Source organism: Mercenaria mercenaria, unplaced genomic scaffold, assembly GCF_021730395.1.
Source record: "Mercenaria mercenaria strain notata unplaced genomic scaffold, MADL_Memer_1 contig_4896, whole genome shotgun sequence".
NCBI lineage: Eukaryota > Metazoa > Mollusca > Bivalvia > Venerida > Veneridae > Mercenaria > Mercenaria mercenaria.
Genome location: NW_026463161.1, coordinates 28,654 through 35,001, shown reverse-complemented (window position 1 = coordinate 35,001; position 6,348 = coordinate 28,654).

Sequence of the window (6,348 nt, the reverse complement as noted above, 5' to 3'; positions counted from 1 at the left end):
AAATGGAGGATTCTTGGGAGCTTTGGCTGGTCTGTTAGGCCGGACAGTACTTCCGTTAGCTGCAAAAATAGCTCCAAAAATATTAGGGCCGTTAGGCGTTGGTGCTCTTTCTGGTCTTGCCAGTACTGGTGTTAGGAAGTTACTTGGGAATGGCAGACCTGCGGTCTCCGGAGGCAAAGCCTCTGGTATGATTTCAGTAGCAGATAGAAATAGAGATAGAATAATCCCATATATTACTCCTAATCAAAGAAAACAATTAAGAGGAACTGCTTAAATTAACTCCAAAACAAAATGGAGTTTTTTTTTGGGTATGCTCGCGGCTAGTCTATGAATACCTTTGATTACATCTTTGTTAAGTGGTAAGGGACAGGGTCAGGGCATACAGATATATTCACAAAGAATACCTTACAGAAAAATTCCTATTGTAAAATATATATATATATATATATATATATATAATCAAACCAATCTCTAACTTTGAAATTGAACAATGGGTAAAACAATTAAAAACTAAAAACTTTAGGGGTGTATTTAGTAGAAACGATCTCCCAAAGACAAAATGGAGAAAAACTGAATGTGGAATAATCAATTTAGATGATTCTGTCGGATCTGGAACACACTGGGTATGTTATGTAAATAAAATATACTTTGACCCATTCGGGCTTCCTCCACCAAAAGAAGTAATTAGTTATATCCCCAATGTAAAATACAATAATATACAATATCAAAACAAAACAAGTGTATTATGCGGTTACTATTGTTTATTTTTCATAAAAATGTTACAAGATAGTATAAACTTTTATGATTTATTGTGTAAAATACTAAAAGTTAACAATCAAAGAGCAAATGAACAAATAATTATTTCATATTTCACATCTCAATACAAGTAATCTAAAAAAAGCGTTTACACTGTAAACGTTACTAAAAATAAACATAAACATTGTACACGGGTGTAACTAATTCCCCTAATGCTAAAAATAAGCGTTTACACTGTAAAAGTTACTAAAAATAAATGTAAACATTGTACATGGAATTTAAAATCTAAAAATAAGCGTTTACACTGTAAACGTTATTAAAAATAAACGTTACTAAAAATAAACGTTTACATTGTAAACGTTACTAAAAATAAACGTTTACATTGTAAACGTTACTAAAAATAAACGTTTACATTGTAAACGTTACTAAAAATAAACGTTACTAAAATAAACGTTTACATTGTAAACGTTACTAAAAATAATTGTAAACGTTACTAAAAATAAACGTTTACATTGTTAACGTTACTAAAAATAGATTTACTTTATCAAACCAAAGGTTTTCACAGTAATTTGTTAAAACCTGTGGTTTTTCTGAGATTGCCAGCATTGGTTGGTTTAGGTTAAAGGTGAGGGTTAAAATGAGGTTAAAGTGTGCCAAACCCCTCATAATATAAACTACTTTCATAGCAAAACGTCCCATATGGGTCAGCATCTCATTGGTGATGTGGTCTGATCCTGGTGATTTCTTGGCCTTGAGCTCCTTCAGTGCGGTAAGTAGCTCATTTAGTGTGAGGCTTGCTTCCATCACTTCTTCCTTGGACTTTTTGGATCTTCTCTCTCTTTCCTCCCTTCTAACTTCTCTTTGCCGTCCTCTGTTGACTGTGATGTTGGTTACTTTCTCGTAGTTTTCAACAAACTTATTTGCAGCCTGTTTTCCAATCAGTAGAGAACCATTTTCTTCTACAGATGTAGTGCCTCTTTCGCATAGCCTTCATCATTCAATTGCCGTGTAAGTTTCCAGAGCTTTGTACTTTCTCTTTCTAAATTGAGTGAGGCAGTTTTTTCTTTCCAGCTCTCTCTTCTGGACTGGATCTTTTCTCAGAAACTTGGCCCTTGCCTTTTGGAGTTTTGTGTTGTTGGTTTGGGACGGTTTTGTTTCAGCCTCTCGCCTGGCTTCTGACAACTCCTCCTGAAGGCCCTCTAGATCCTTGTTCCAGTATGGCTTGTAATCTCTCCTGGAACCTCTAGGAATATACTTTTTCGGCTGCCTGGAGTAGGTCTGCATTGAAGTACATGGTGATTTTGTTGATGTCCCTGCCTTCAGTGCGAATCTGTCTGCAGGTTTCATCTGTTATCTCTCTTTATCTTTTCCAATCAACATTTTTGTAGTTTCAACGAGGTAAGCTTTGTAACTGTATGGTCCTATACTGCAAGGTGAAGTAAACAGGACGGTGATCGCTACCGCCTAGTTGCTGGCCTACTTCTCTTGCAATATTCATGTGGATGTCTTCAGTGCAGAAACCAAGATCAGGAGCGGAAGTGGTGTGCCAACGTCTGGAATAAAAAGTGTCCTGGTCGTCGGAGTTGTTGATCAGCAACAAGTTGTGATCATCTTGCCAGGACTCTACCTCTTCTCCACGCTAAAGCAATCGCCCTGTAAGCGAGGGGTCGCGGGTTCGAGCCCCGGATTGACTGCACATTTTTCTCACCCTGTAACATTCGACGCTATTTTGATGGTTCAGCCAAATGCTTGTTGAAACGAGTCTGGTTGGTTCAAATAAGAACAGATTTGCGAAAATAAAAATAGCAATATCGGAAATCCAAATATACAGAAAGATGAATGTGAACAGGTCATCGTCAGATCTTCGTTTAGAAGATCAAGTACTTTAGTCAGATTGGCTATAGATTTGATAACATGTAATGTCGTGAAAGTATGGACACAATCGGCCTGTCAAGAATCTAAAAATCAAAATCAGACTATTGTACTTAGTCGGTGGTTAAAAACAAAATGTACTATAAATCCCGCACGATAACTCAAACGATAACATGCTTGATAATTATGATTTTTCTTCATTAAATATCTGTGCATAACATTACAGAATGCACTTAACTTCTATCATTGGCAACCTTTTTGAGTTCAACGATGCATGAGAACCATAACAATCAAACGATAAAATAAACATGCTGTCGTTTGAATTATTGTGCGGGAATAGTAGAAGAGCGGAATGTTGATTATTTGAGTTTATGTTTATTAAGTACTGAATACAAAACATTTTAATTCAGAGTTTTTTTACACAGGGAGATATAAAACAAGCAACCAACGTCGCATTACGTACATTTATTTACAATTTTAAATGAACATTGACATTAACCACTGAACTTCTTGATATATTATAATTAACAAGAGGGCCATGATGGCCCTATATCGCTCGCCTGCTTGAACAAATTTCTTTGCTATGCTTCAGAAGCCAAAAACTAGGTGAGTAGGTCATGGTAAAGATTATTCACGATAACTACTGAAAATTGTTAAAAAATTATACAGGTGGTCCAAATCTCTTTGCTGTAGCTTTAAAAGTAATAAAGTAGGTCAGTAGGTCATGTTAACATAGGAATCATCAATATAGGGTAAATAATGTGGCCTAAAGAGTGTTAACAAGCTTTTTCTTTGATTTGACCAGATAACCAAGTTTTTGATCAGACATGACCCAGTTTCGATCCAGGCCTACAGATCATCAAGAAAATCATTCTGTGCAAGTCTGTGTCAAATCAAAGCATAAATGAAACATATATATGGTTAAAAGGGTCAAAATAGAAAAGTTTGCTCATTTTAAGGGCAGTAACTCTAGAACCCATGATGGAATCTAGCCGGTTTTCGAAAAGAACCAATATCTTATTGCGAATTAAGTTGTGTGAAAGTGTTGTTAAAAAATTAATTATAAAATGTCACCTCTATCATGTTCACAAGGTAAAAACTTACAAATTTTGGCTCTTTCAGGGGTCAATCAGGGGCCGTAACTCCGGAACCTATGATTGGATCTGAAAGATTCATTATGGAATCCAAGGTTTATTGTTGTTAAAGCCATTTTGCAAGTTTGTATCAAATCAAACCTATATGACTGTAAAAGCCGAAATAGCAAATTTTGGCCATTTAAGGGGCCACAACTCTGGAACCCATGATGGGATCTAGCCAGTTTTCGAACGCAACCAAGATATTATGCCAGCACAAGTTGTATGTAAGTTTTATTAAAGTTGATAGCAAAATGTGGTCTCTATCGTGTTCACAAGCTAAAAACAGCAATTTTTGGTCTTTAAAGGGGCCATAACTCTGGAACCCATGATGAGATCTGACCAGTTTTCAAAAAGAATTGAGATATTATGCCAATACAAGTTGTGTGCAAGTTTGCTTTAAGTTGATTGGAAAATGTGGTCTCTATCATGTTTACAAGTCATAACATTAGAACCCATGATGGGATCTGGCCAGTTTTCGAAAGGAACCGAGATACATGTATTATGTCAATACAAGTTGTGTGCAAGTTTTTTAAAGTTGATTGCAAAATGTGGTCTCTATCATGTTCACAAAAGATAATAGGTAAGGGTAGATTTCTCGGAAGCACGAAGCCGCAGAGCAACGCATTTGCAAAGTAGGCCCACAACAAAAAGAAGCTGTAACGGAAATATATTACGGACGGGTTGCTTCAAAAATCTAACAAGTACAAATAGATTTATGCCAAATATAGATAAAGGGGGAGGAAGTGGTAAGGGGTAGAAAGAGGGTGGGGGAGGAGGTTGAAGGGGAAAGTAGAACAAGGATGAATATACAAAGGGAATGCCACGTTCCTTAATCACAGTTACACTACAACGTAAACCACAATAGCGCAGACACTCATGTATCAAAGATGAACACACACAAGCACATCCAACTAACATAGAAAAACAGACGTGTAAGGTATAAGAACACTGCAGGGCACCACTTTAGACACACAAGCACACAAACGCACACCAACAAGCAGGGTAAAACAAACGTGCACCGCACCAGGACCCCGTCAGTCAAAATAAAGGGTGAGGGCGACAGGGGGAACAAGGAGAAGGGGGAAAAACGCTTACAACAAACAAGACAACATACGCAACAGAAAATACAAGACAGACAGAAAACCAGTTGAAAATAGGGGCACCGCCTTGGAACGGTCAGTAACCTATATAATGGAAACTGGGGGTTAAAACGCGTTTAGGGAATGCCAACCTTGCACTTACCCTATTTTCAACAAGTTAGACAACACAATGTAAATAAAATCCCCGCTGAGAAAGGCTCTAACATAGCGAAAAAAACAACAAATTAATTAAGTAAAACATAAAATTAAGGTTATCTAAGGTATAATTTCACCAATGTACTCAACAACTTGTCTGAAGTCAGAGCACCAAGAGCCTTATTTTTAAGGGCACGACTAAGAAAGCTGCAAGACAAAATTCAACTCCCTCCGTCCGTTTTATGTAGGATTTAGGAGAAAAGCATCATGGAGTCTTACAATTTATTAGTCAATGCACCATCAAATAGGAAAGCGTAGCGATTAACTGTAGAGGGGTCAATCACTAAACATGCACTGTGCTTCACGATTTTCGCATCGTATCCTCTTTTGATAAACTTTTTAACACATTTTACAAATATCTGATTAAAATAAGGACTATGTTTAATTTTCCGAATTTTATAAACTACATCTCCATAGTATTCCGGGTGTGTAAGTCGATCTGTTGTAAAATTTACTGAAAGTTTTCCGTAGCTTATGATAACGGTAACCCTGTTGTAATAATTTCTAGGTGATATGAAGATTTCTATCATTAAAATCCTCTATTTTTGCCCAAGCTCTTGCAAAACGAGTAAGTTGTGAAACATAGACATCGTATGATGTTGCTCGAGGGACATCCCCATCAAGGTGGGGGAAGTTGACAATTTCAAAATTGAAATCGTCCCTTTTATCATATATTTCCGTTTCTAGATTATTATTCACAACTGTTAAATTTAAATCCAAAAATGACGCTTCTATGTCCGAAGTATTAGCCTTGTTAAGCTGTAACTCTTTTGGGTAAATGTGTGTCACCATTTCTGAAAAATATTGGTTGTCCATATTTAAAATATCAAGATACCTTGAGGTTCCATTAAAAGCTTCAATAATTTTAAATTGTGTCTCAGTAGATAAACTAAGCATGAAATCTCGTTCATAACAGTATAAGAATAAATCAGCAACGAGTGGCGCGCAGTTGGTTGGCTCGCTTATAATAATTTTAGTGACACTTTTATGCGCCTAATTTTGATATGCCCTTATACTTAAGCCAAAACTATGGGCTTATATTTGATATGCGCTTATATATAGGAAATTTGACAGTGCTTACCTTGGTTGGGAAAACGAAAGAAAAACATGGTCATGGACGTGCGCAGTGAACTACTTCCTTTTATTGCATGCAGTATTCATACATAATGAAAGCACAATGAACACATAATTTGCAAATAATGTTCAATCTCTCGGATCATTCAATCATTGTTCAGCACTAAGATTGTAGCATTTTATCCTTATTGTTTTCACAATTTTACAAAAGAATG